The sequence below is a fragment of the Myxine glutinosa genome, chromosome 8, assembly GCF_964187855.1.
Source record: "Myxine glutinosa chromosome 8, kmMyxGlut1.1, whole genome shotgun sequence".
In the NCBI taxonomy this organism is placed as follows: domain Eukaryota; kingdom Metazoa; phylum Chordata; class Myxini; order Myxiniformes; family Myxinidae; genus Myxine; species Myxine glutinosa.
In genome coordinates this window covers 67,277,182-67,290,906 of record NC_136268.1, presented here as the reverse complement: position 1 = coordinate 67,290,906, position 13,725 = coordinate 67,277,182, and the positions used below count along the sequence as shown (strand labels likewise).

The window sequence follows — 13,725 nt, the reverse complement described above, 5'->3', positions numbered from 1 at the left end:
CTACCTGGGGAAGGCCCTCTGGCGCTCTCCCCACTCGGTGCCCTCTCTGGCACTGGGCTACCCGGGTCCGTCCTCCGGATCCTCGGGCCCCATCCACAACTCTACCGGCTCCCAGAGCCCACCTGCGGCCTCACCTGGCCGACATCCTCACAGTGGTGGAGTGCCCAACCAACTACACACACTAACAGGCTACACGCCCAGCCATTTCCACAACACTAATGCACCCATCCAAACATCATTCTTCCAACCGCACCACAGATGCCAATATCCAACCACAATTTACCTATACCCTCTACCTAACACTTACACTACCCGCCCCGGGTACTCGTGAAAGGGGGTCCACTCTTCCCCCATCCACACCTTCGCACCATGCACACCACTCCGTACCACTTACTCCATTTATTCCACACACCTGTCCTTGCACACCTGTGCTCTCACACCTGGTGCCGCCTGCACCCTTCTCTCCCCAAGCGCATTCGCGCTGATCCACACACTCACTACTCATACACTGCTCCACACACCTGTCCAGTTCTCACACCTGTGCAATCACACCTGTTCAATCTCACACACAGCATCATCTCAGCTAACTACTCCCCTCTGAAACTTGCGCTTCCCAGTCGTCCCTTTTAACTATTGCGCTCCCTCGTCATTATCATCCACACTAATCTACCTGCATCCCCACTACAGGTATCAGTCACTAACTAACCTTAACGTTACCTAATGTCAATCTCTAGATCCCTAACAATATAACCTAACCCACCCGGGCTAGTTTTCACTGCCATACACCCCATAATCTATTGCGCATTTGCCCCACATGGGAAGGGTGGCAGGGATGCCACCCTTACCCACCGGGCCCATCGCTCACTACTAATTTTGCACATCAAATTTCAACAAATCAAAAATTTGCCAATCACTACCCATCATCTGCCAATCATTGCTGCCAATCCTTTGCCAATCATCAATTTTTTTTTTTTTTTCTAATTTCGGGGCCAAAACACTATCCTCATCACCCGTCTACTCACTAATGCCTCTCGGTGCGCCAATTCCTGTCCAAAGCCCGGCTTCGTAAAGCCGAGCAATGAACGCGGGTCGTTTTGTGCCAGCGGCTGGATGCATCCCGCATTCAGGGCAGGGACGGAGGCTTACCCGGGCCGAGATCCCACGCACCCCCTCGGCGTGGAGCCATCCAATGCCCCGATCTCGACCTGCCGGCACGTCTTACCAAAAAGTGGTCGCCATGACGACCCTTCCTATCGGGCTGCCCGACGCGCACCGAGGGCCCGCTTCGGCTCAAAGTCGACCTAACCTCTAACCCGGTTACCGTCGATGCCTCCTCACCTGCATGCTTACACGCATACGCTACCCCTTTCGTGCTCACACCTCCAGCTGTCTCCATGCTCCTCGTACCTTTCCTTACACACCCAGGTACTCTCATTCCACTCACAGCCTTGGTCACACACCTGACCACCGAACACCTTGGCACACATTCGTCGCTCGCACACCTCACCAACACACCACTTCGCGCCCCTTCCTCGGTCACCTCCTCTGTGACCATCACAGGTGTGCTTTCACTCGCACACCCAACCACGTGCCTCACGACCAACTCAAGTGTGCATTCCCACACACGCTCTACCATTCCAGGTGTGCATCCTTCCATTCCAGGTGTACATCCTCGCTCACCTGTCACAACCAACTCACGCTCCGTGTCACTCTCACTACTTTCACCTCCATTCTTGACAGCGCACTCACCCTTACTCTCGACAGCACACTCTTTCCTCATGCACCTGTCCGTTACACACCTTTCTCGCGCAACCTCTCGCGCACACTCTTCCGTTACATCCTCTGTAACACTCACCACAGGCGTACACTTTCTCGTTACATCCTCTGTAACACTCACCACAGGCGTGCATTCTCCTTCACTCTTGACAGCGCACTCTTTCCCCATGCACCTGTCCGTTACACACCTTTCTCGCGCATCCTCTCGCGCACACTTTTTCGTTACTTCCTTCGTAACACTCCCCACACCGCGCTTCCATGTACCCCCTCGCACACGCGCTACGACCGACTCACTCTCAGCACACTCACTGGTCGGCGCGCACTTTTTCCTCACACACCCCATGGTCGGACATTCTCGCACACCTCTTTTTTCGCACACCAGACCTGTCGCACACTTCACCAACGGCCTCTCACGAACACCCGGGTCCATCTCGACCCCCAAGCTCATTAAATCACCTGGCGCATCATACGCACGACCGTACTGGTCACCACTTACACCGGGTCCTCTTCCTCTTCGCTTCTCCTCCATCACCTGCGAATCCCTCATTCGGTTAATGAGCACATTACCACGATCCGAACACAGACTTTGGACCAATTGTTTTACCTCCTCTTTTATCTCTTTCTTATCCTCTCTCCGTCGCTTCTTAATTTCGCTCACCCCTTCTTCCACTTCTTCTAATTTCTGCTTCACCTCTTTCATCTCCTCGTGCGCCCCTTTAAGTTCTTCCTCTAACTCCAATTTATTTTTTTCTATGTGCTCCCGCACCTCCCGCTCTTTAACCTCCATCACTTCTACCACCTTGTCCATTTTCCTCGTCAGGTCCTCATGTACCGTCTGACACTCTTTTTTAATTACCCCTACGTCCTTTTTCATCTCCTTCTGTGTCGATTTTAAACCCTCTATTACCGCTGTGTTCTTCTTTACCTGGTCCCCCAACTCCTTTTGTCCCACTGTCAGTTGTTCTACTCCCAGCGTCAACTCCTCTATGCCCCCTTGCAATTTTACAGTCCCCTTTCTCACCTCCTTCTCCATGCGCTCCTTACAGTGCCTCACCTCCTCGCGCACTCCTCCGACCTCCTCACTCACTCCTCTTCTGATCTCCTCTCCCATTACTTGCATCTCCTGCCCAGATGCCACCCTCATCTGCTCCATTTCCTCCCTGTGAGCATCCAGTTTGGTTTCTACCCCCATTCTGACCCCCTCTATCTGCTGCCCCATTTGTTTAACTTCCCTTTCCGCTTGGTCCCTCATGTCCCTCAATTTGCCTTCCATTCTGTTTTCTAACCCCATTAACCCATTTTTCACCCCTTCTATCCCATTGTCTAATCCCTCTAATTTCTTGTCTAATCCCTCACCGGTACTCCTCGCTTCGTCCCTCATTACCCCCATTTGGTTTCCCATTACCCCCATTTGGCCCTCTAATCGCTCACTCTGAGCCCTCGCTTCGTCCCTCATTTGCTCACTATTCTGGGCCATAAGGGCCTTTATTTGTATTAAAAAAAGGTTCAAATCCACCAGGGGCGCTGCCACGGTCGCGGGCGTGGGCGCCGTGGCCAGCGAGGCGCCATTTTGCGCGCCCGTCATATCGGGCGCAACGACGCTATTTTGTGCGTCTGCTACCCTCGCTGCTTCGCTCTCCTCACGTCCCGCCATTTGGTCCTGGACCGACCCTGCCTCACTCTCCACTACCGGACCCCAGCTGTCTTGGTCTGCCATAGCGCGACTTCCAAAATTCGGGTTTTTATTTTCGTATAACAATTCAAATTTCGCCGTTATAATTTCGCGCGGGAAACGCGCTCCGAATCGATTCTACTACAAATTTGGGCCTAATAAATTTAGTCCCGGGTCCGAATCCGACACTCTTGACACCAATTGTTACAGACGCGGTTTTAGATGTTAGTTTACCGAGCGGTTTGGTGTGACCGCGCCTGCACAGGTTACCCGATTCCACTCGAACGTTGACTAAGTCGCGCTACGCTAGGTCAATGAAGGAAAAGACACACGGCTGGATTACAATGACACGACACCAAGGGTTACGGTTCTCAAAGGCCTCCGGAGAGGTTCTATTAGGGCGGAAGGTCAGATTACAACTACAAGAGGGACATCATAGAAAGACAGGCACTTAGACACACTTATATTAACCCCAACAGACGACAGATAAACGGGACAAGGCTGACTCACACGGGGATTGATGGTAAGGACAGGCGGGTTGGTCGATGGCTCCAGGTGCACCTGGGCTCAGGGCAGAATCGACCCGGTTCGGTCCGGAGATGCGGGGAGGGATTCAGCGCTCGTACGTGGCAACTTCTCTCTCCAGGCTGGGGGCGCATCTGACGTCACATCCGGTGAGTCGTCGCGTATATCCGGCGGGGAGCGACACGCCCTCGGCTCGTTAGCCCTGCCCCAGATGGAATCGGTCCGTTGCTTCTCATTGGGTGCGTGGGGGGGGGGTTACCAGGCTCCGCCCTTGACGAGGAGCCGACAGGGAGCCCCTTCGTGGTAACCCCGTCGGCGCACATGGGTAATGGCGGCTAACCGAGCCGGAGTGAGGACGCACACTCCCCGCGCCGCCCCCCTCTGCTGTTGTAGTTGTTGTTGTTGGAGCTTCTTCATGGGGAAGAGATGCGGGGAGGTATGGGAAGGTCCTAAACTCACTACTGGTGCCATACAATCACATTCTGGTGCAACGAAGTGTCAGAATTAATGGAAACGAGTCCTTAACTGACATAGACTAAGAATAACTAGCAAGATGTCCTATAGTTGTCTACGTGAGATGCGGTGAACCTGGGCACGACATTTAATGGGGGAAATAGGGGAAGGTCGGCTCTACTGGGTGTTGTTTACAGACAATGGGACTAGGGAATGGGGGATCGGGGATAGTTGGGGAGCATTGGGGAAATAGTGGAATATTTACAAGCGGATATGGAGGCCAAATTCCATATCCGCAACAATATCATGGTGTCTTTCACGAAGCGTAGGCGAGCCATCGCCGGCACAATGTCCAAGTTCAAAATTTCCGCCATAACTACTGCTGGGAGAGGGATGGCAAACCGTCCAGCATGACTGAATGAATGAATGAATATTTATTCATTCATTCATTCTTTTGTGAGGTCAGCCGTGGAAAGTATTTGGCCCAAGTTTTTCACTTACAGGCTTGCAAGGCATTTGGCTGGAGCTGATTTGGGCAGGGATTTGTAATTTGTTCAAGGTTTGTTGTTGTTGTTGTTCTCCTCATTTTTCCGTTATAAGGGGTGAAGTCGGATGGTACCAAGCTCCTGCCCTGCCTTGACCACGATCCTCCTCCACTCCCCTCTGTCCTCAGCCAACTCTCTCCACTCCCCAACCACCCCACCTTACTCATATCCCTCCTCACACAATCCTCCCATGTCACCCGTGGTCTACCTCTTTTCCTTCTACCTTGTTCCCTCAACTTATCTGCTCTCTTTGCCATTCTCTTCTTCCCCATCCTCATTAAATGTCCAGCCCACCTTAGCCGGCATTTCACCAATCTCCCCGTCAAGCTCATTTGTACACCAACCTCCTCCCTCAGTTCATCCATTCTCCTTCTCTCCACCGTATTCACTCCCTCAAACCTCCTGACCCAATTGTTCTCGCAAACCTGCAGCCTTTGTTGTTTCTCTGTCAGTGCCACCGTCTCCAGACCATAAAGGTAGTTACGTTACGCATGACATCAGACCCTTTACTTTCAATCACCTTGAAATTTTTCTGTCTGCAATTACTCCCTCCACCCTCCTCCATACATTCACACCACCTGCATCCTACTCCACTACTCAACCTCTGACTTACCATCCCCTGTCACTGTTCCACCCAGATACTCAAACCTATTTCCTTGTCTGATCTTCTTTCCCTTTAATGTGATATTTATTTATTTTCTCTGCTGCCCAACCCACATCACCTCCATCTTCTGAATGAATGAATGAATGATCGTTTTAAGGCCATTTTTCCCTGCTAGAGCGGGGGTTAGCCTTGCGGGCCCCATGACAATCATGGTTCCCTGTTTGAGGCAATGTTTTTATGGCCGGATGCCCTTCCTGACGCCAGCCCTTAGTCGCCTCTTACAATGCGCAGGGATATGGTGTACCTATTCTAAATCGGGGTACACACCGGGATCATTCATCCCAGCAAGCTGGTACTCAAATTTGCCGACCTCGGAAGGATGACAAGCTGAGTCAACCCCCTTGGCGTTAATTCAGTGATCAACTGGGATTCAAACTCAGGATCCTAGGATCCCAAGCCAGCAGCATAACCGCTAAGCCAACACCAGGCTTCATTCATTCTTACCAGCTCCATTCATTCATTCATTCTTACCAGCTCCATCACCATGATAAACAGCAGTGGGCTGAGAGCACTTTCCTGCTTCAAACCGATGTTCACACTGAACTCCTCAACCATCACAAGACCATTTCAATCACCACTTCCAACCTCCTTCTCTGCATCATCTCCAACACCTTAACCGAACCCTTCCCTCCCCCCATTGATCCCACATTCAAACTACCTAGCCGAACCTCACTTCTGAACCGCTGCCCACCTGGCAGAGCTAGTACCATCTTGATTAGTTTGGGTCACTCAGGGTGTCGGTGTCGACACTTGATTCAGCGTGTCAACGATGACGCACCTACTCTTCATGAGACACCGTCACGAATTTCTAATGTCCACAAACTAATGCTAGCACTCTGAGGACATCCAGCTTAATATATCTCCAAGACGAGGCACACTCATCTTTACAATGCCATGCCTGTGAAGCACCAATTTGAAAGTTCATCTTACAATAATAGTAGTTAAACAAGGTAGGACATGACAACTCAGAATAGACAGCTCAAAGGTATGTTTTCTATCTCCATGCCATCCTTACTGATGCACCCCTAACTGTGATTGGTGAAGACGCCATATCGAGTCTCATTACAGCTATTGCTGCATGATCTTGGACCAACAAGTGACATTTTCCAAATGGACACATAATTGTCTTCTGCCCCACCAATCACAACCAGCAGATATCAGCATTATTTTTTAGCAGTCGGGAGTTCAATGAAGATGATTAATGAAGTTCTCCAACCCAGATGAACGCTGTGACGATATTGTCATGACAACATCATGAGTGCAGCCTTGGCCAGAAGGGTCTCCTGCAGTGCAAATATGCCATGGTCAAATGCTGTTACCAAGCAGATGAAAAACGAAGCTAGTGACTAGTTTTGCCCTTTTTGGAGCTCGTCAGGGCAACACATCACTGTTCCAGCCACTTATTGACTTTAAAGCCTTGCAGATTTATCGTGATTGATGATGCACACATAACTAAAATATGGAGTGTCAAAATTGAAAATCATTCCAAAGAGGAAACTTACTGTTTTTAACGACATTATGAACGACACAATCAACAGGCATGAATAACTAATGTAACATGCTAAATAAGGTGGTGTAAATGACGCTGCATCAACTGAGGTAAATTTTAAAAAAACGTTTTTTTCTATCACCTCCCCCCCTTCCAACGCCTCCTCCCCCAAGCCCTCCCACAGATCTCCCGATGACCCTGCTCTAAAATGTTGTGTTTGTGTGCTTCCCTTTCTCTCCCCATCTTGTCTACCGCTACCCTTATTATATGTTTTGTGTGTCTGTTTGATTTTTTTGTGTGATAAATGTTAGCTCTTTCACGAGCCTCGATCCTGTATACAAAAAAACCCCACAAAAAACAAAAAGCTTTATTTTATTTTAATTGAATTATATACTTGAACACTGTAGAACACAAATTGCCTTTTAGACACTTTCAAAAACCTTCCGTTTAGCAGTACTTGGACCAAATATTACAAGATTTTATGTCATGAACAACCAATCAAATTTGCTACTCGCAGACCCTGCCCATGTCCTTGTTTCTCAAGACTGCCCGGTGTAAGGTGTTCTATGAACTCTCCAGTTAATAATATTTATTTGTATAGAGGGTATATTAATGTTTTCAGGTTATTATTACAGTTGATGTACAGTGGGGTGCAAAAGTATGGGTCGAGTCGGAAATTTATTAATCGAGACATGAAAACAAAATATATCATTGTAATATGAAACAAAAACACTTTCAAGAGATTTCCATAAACTCTTAAGAATATAACAACACTTATTATAATAGGAAAAAAACAAATCTGTCTTTAAATACAGTATAATCAATAAATAATTATCAGTGTGACCTCCTTTTTCCTTAATAACTGCCTCAACTCCGTTAGGGATTGATTTAATTGGTTTATGGATTTTGTTTGAGTCAATCTTTTCCAAACAATGTTGTAATGCACTTCAGAGCATAATCTGACTGCTCACATAAATTTTTATCTTTCTCTGAAAATATATAGCCGCCCTTCATTTATTCCATAGCCACCCTTCAATTATTTTGCTCAGACAAAGTGTCGGTCAATAATAACTTTAATAAATTAAATAATGTGGTTATATATCTTCAATATCATGACAAATTTGTGTATGAAATTGTGATTTGAGGAAGCTCGGCAGTGATTTAAATGGACTCGTACGTCATACTTTTGCATCCCACTTTATCCTTGTTATGATTTCGGAAGTAGTGCGTCTACCCTGGAATTAGCGAGTGGCACGCGGCGTAAAGTGCATGTCAATGGAACAATAAATAATAATGATAGCATTTGGGTTAGATAACACAAAATATTTAGCACCTGCACTCCTCTTGCATGCCAGAAACTCATCTATTCATCATGTTCCCTAACATCAAAGCAAAATTTTTGATTAGTTAATTTTATGCGAACGGAACGATGCATCTACAGGGTGATTCACATACGACGTACTATTTTGTTTTTGAATAACTCTGTGTTGTGTGAACCGATTTACTTGTAATTTGCAGCACTTATAGACAAATGTTCCCCATTTATAATGTGAAAATTTCATAAAAAAATAATTGATACAAATTTAGTTATGGGTCTCGATATGGCGGCTGTCATTTTCGATCACTCGGAACAGTCTCTACTTGTATTCGAGCATGGTTTTCTGCCGCATTTCATCAGTGATCTCCCAGAAAGCATTCCTGATGCGGCGCTTGAGTTCCAGCAAGTCTCTTGGTCGAGTCGTGTACACTTTGGACATTGCTTGGCAGCACCCAGCTTCGACCAAACTCCGTTCGAAGACGTCGTTTCATTTCGATTAAGCTTTTTGTGGCCTCATACCAGGTTGCAGCTTTTGCACGCTCCTGACTGTTGTAACTTGCCATTCTTGCTGATTTTTTCTTTACATTATGCTGCTAAAAAGTCTAAATCTGACTCTATGACAACAACAACACAACATGCATTTTAAGGCCATTTTCCCTGCTAGAGTGGGGGTTAGCCTTGCGGTCCCCGTGACAATCTTCTCCATTTTGCCCTATTTCCTGCATCTCTCCTTGTTAACCCCTTTGCCCGCATTTCTTCTTCCACCATCTTTAGCCAAGTCTTCCCCGTCTTCTACTTCCTTCTACATTCATTTCCATCACTCTTCTCAACCAGTCACTTTCATCCTTCCTCAACACATGACCAAACCATCTCAACCTGTTCCTCTTCACAGCATCAATCACAGGCTCTATTCCCATCATCTTTCGCAATTCATCATTTGTCTTCCTCTCTCTCAACGATACTCTGCACATCCACCGAACCATTCGCATTTCCACCCTTCATTGCTGCTCTACGTTCTTTACCCATCTCTCGCTCCCATAAATCATAACACTTCTCACACATGCAGCATACACCTTTCCCTTCAGCTTCAACGACACTCCCCTCCTCATCAGCACGCCACTCAGTTCCTGAAACTTCTTCCATGCACATCTCACTCTAGCAACTGTTGCTGAGTCTGATCCACCTTCTCCATTCAGCATGTCTCCGAGGTAGCAAAATGTTTTCACACCTTCCAGCTTCACGCCGTCTCCAAGATCCAACTCAACATTTCCTCCATCTGCAGCTCCCTCTGTGCACACCTTCCATTTGAATGTAGCTGCCACGCTGGTTAATGACCCTCTCAGTCTCTAAGTTAAAGCTGACTCTAAGACCGGTTCCATAATTATCAACGTTTAAGAGCAATTTAATCGACATGTTAATCGACATGTCATGCCATGGCAAGAGGTCAAGCTGTTTCCCATCATCAAAAATGACGGCCGCCATATCGAGACCAATAACTAAATTTGTATCAATTATTTTTAAATGAAATTTTCACATAACAAGCGTTACGCCTAGGTCCCCCGTCGGGGAAGTGATGTGAGTTGACAAAGTGGAAGACGCAGAAAACATGCTATGATATGATATTTCGCTCACAAGGTTCAGACATACATGGAGGCGGCCATCTTGGATTTTGACGTGGCGACCCAATTTTCAATAGCGTTCTTCCTTATGCCTAGATACACCCACACACCAGATTAGAAGTTGGTACCTCGCTTATTTTTCAAGATATTTCGCTCACAAGGTTCAGACATATATATGGTGTCGGCCATCTTGGATTTTGACGTGGCGACCCAATTTTCAATAGCGTTCTTCCATATGCCTAGATACACCCACACACCAGATTAGAAGTTGGTACTTCGCTTATTTTTCGAGATATTTCGCTCACAAAGTTCAGACATATATATGGTGGTGGCCATCTTGGATTTTGACCTGGCGACCCAATTTTCAATAGCTTTCTTCCTTATGCCGAGATATACCCACACACCAAATTAGAAGTTGGTACTTCGCTTATTTTTCAAGATATTCATCTCACAAGGTTCAGACATACATGGCGGCGGCCATCTTGGATTTTGACGTGGCGACCCAATTTTCAATAGCGTTCTTCCTTGTGCCTAGATACACCCACACACCAGATTAGAAGTTGGTACTTCGCTTATTTTTCGAGATATTTCGCTCACAAGGTTCAGACATATATATGGTGGCGGCCATCTTGGATTTTGACGTGGCGACCCAATTTTCAACAACATTCTTCCTTATGCCGAGATACACCCACCCACCAAATTAGAAGTTGGTACTTCGCTTATTTTTCAAGATATTCATCTCACAAGGTTCAGACATACATGGCGGCGGCCATCTTGGATTTTGATGTGGCGACCCAATTTTAAACAGCGTTCTTGCTTTTGCCTAGCTACACCCACACACCAGATTAGAAGTTGGTACTTCGCTTATTTTTCAAGATATTCAGCTCACAAGGTTCAGACATACATGGCATCAGACATACATGGCGGTGGCCATCTTGGATTTTGACGTGGGTTGCACCCACACAACAAATTCGAATGCGGTCCTTCGCTTATGCACGCACGAACGCCCGCACACACGCACGCACGCACGGACGGACGGACACACGGACGGAGGGGAAAACCATAGTCCCCCTTTCGCTCTGCTGTGCGACGGGGGACAATAAATGGGGAACATTTGTCTATAAGTGCTGCAAATTACAAGTAAATCGGTTCACGCAACACAGAGTTATTCAAAAACAAAATAGTACGTCATATGTGAATCACCCTGTATATTCAAAAATGTAAATTCTGATTTCTCTATTTTGTCTTTGCATGTCCGAGTAAAACAATCCATATGATGCTTTGCACAATATTGTGATGGGCATGACAGAGTTGCTGGTTTTGTGGTTAGAGTGCAAGAGGAAATCTGATTTATGCAATTCCAACTTCGTCAGAGCTGTGGTAACCCACGCGCTTTCTTTGTGAAAACTGGAACAAAATAAGTAATGAATTTTATTATGTTAGCACAAAATGGGTGTAACAAAAACAGTGTGATCTTCACTAATTGAAGTTATATGACATCTATAGTCGATAGATTCGGAAGTATAATGGTTATTGTATTACAAGGCAGTCCAGATGAAATAAATGGCACGATTTTACACATTTATTAATAACGAACTATTGATGACACCAAACATTGGTAATAGTGGTGTCCGCACACATAAATAGACTTTATGCACAACACCTCATGGTATACACAGGGACCTGAGGGATATGTGGGTATACAAGAGGGTGTTGCAAAATTATTGTTTAATTTGAAGAGCAATAGCAAAAACATACAGTCACGTGAAAAAGTAAGTACACCCCATGTAAAGTTTTGACTTTTTCAACATATTTCAACATACAGCTATTTGATCTTCATTTCAACAATATTGATAGATAAATGTGATATAATATAACAAATATCATGAAACATTTACATTTTGTAGTCCATTGTATAATTTAAATAAAGATAAATGCAAATTTTGCATGTGGAAAAAGTAAGTACACCCTTGTCTCCAATACGTGGTATTGTCCCCTTTGGAAGAAACAACGTCAAGTAGGCGTTTCTTATAACTGTCTACCAGTCTCTGACATCGACTGGGAGAAATTTTTGCCCACTCCTCCATGCAGAATTCTTTCAGCTGTGCGATGTTTGAGGGGTTTCTTGCATGCACAGCTCGTTTCAAATCCCCCCACAACATCTCGATGGGATTTAGATCCGGGCTTTGACTTGGCCATTCCAGAAATCTCCATTTCTTTCTTTTCAGCCATTCCTTGGTGGATTTACTGGTATGTTTAGGGTCATTGTCATGTTGCAAGGTCCACCTTCGGTTGAGCTTCAACTTCTCCGACAGATGGCCTCACATTATCCTCAAGCACCCTCTGGTACAATGAAGAATTCATAGTGGATTCTATGATGGTGAGCTGCCCAGTCCCTGATGCAGCAAAGCTGCCCCAAACCATAATATTTCCACCACCATGCTTTCCAGTTGGTATCAGGTTCTTGTGGTCGAATGCTGTGTTTGGTTTTCGCCAAACATGTCTTCTGGTACTGTGGCCAAATAGCTCTACCTTTGACTCATCTGTCCAGAGCACATTGTTCCAGAAGTGCTGGTTTTTGCCTCGGTGTTCATTGGCAAACTTTAGTCTTGCCCTGATGTTCTTTCTGGACAGAAAAGGTTTCCTCCTGGCACACCTCCCATGTAGATCAAATTTGTGCAGCCTCTTTCTCATGGTAGACTCGTGCACTTTGACATCAACAGTGGCAAGAGCTACCTGTAGGTCCCGTGATGATATTCTGGGGTTCTTAGAGACTTCTTTCAGCATCTTGTGGTTTGCTCTCGGGCTGAACTTGCTGGGGCGGCCTGGCCTGAACAAGTTGGCAGTTGTTTGGAATCTTCTCCACTTGTAGATGGTCTTCTGGACTGTCGAATGATTGATTTCAAATTGTTTGGAGATCTTTTTAAATCCCTTCCCAGACTCGTAGGCATCTATAAACTTCTTTCTGAAGGCCTCAGAGAGCTCTTTTGATCTAGGCATGGTGACGCCACACACTTCAACAACAAAGAGCAAACCAAACTAAATGTCTGAGGTTTTTTTATATTTTATTTTATTTTATTTTTTTGTATACTGAATTTTGATTTTTGATTTTGGTTTTTTGGATTTGATTGATACTAATCAATCGAGGCTCGTGAAAGCGAGGTTTAAATAAGACAGGATCCTCCAAGATCAACTCTAACGATGTTCTAATCATTTGCACCTGAGCTGGTGCACCTGATTCTAATTTTAGGTATTTGAAGTAGTGATAAATGTAGGGGTGTACTTACTATTTCCACATGCAAAATTTGCATTTATGTTTATTTAAATTATACAATGGACTACAAAATGTAAATGTTTGATGATATTTGTTATATTATATCACCTTTATCTTTCAATATTGTTGAAATGAAGATCAAATAGCAGTATGTTGAAATATGTTGAAAAAGTCAAAATTTTACATGGGGTGTACTTACTTTTTCACGTGACTGCAAATGTGCTGTCATATTTAGTATTGTCATCATATCCAGATAGGAAGTGTATTGATACACATTCTATGAACGGTGTATAAGCAAACATTTTTTTTTATTATTCTGCTTCGTTTAGTGGAAACTACAATGGTTTCAGGTTTCAAAAGATATGTCAATCTTGATTATATTTTCATGTG

At 45.6% G+C, this 13,725-nt stretch overlaps 1 protein-coding gene across 2 annotated transcripts in view; it reads left to right on the top strand.

Moving 5' to 3' along the window:
- Positions 1–13,725, top strand: part of LOC137432560 (CD109 antigen) — a 171,720-nt gene that overhangs the window by 19,889 nt on the left and 138,106 nt on the right. The gene's annotated exons all lie outside the window — the stretch shown is intronic.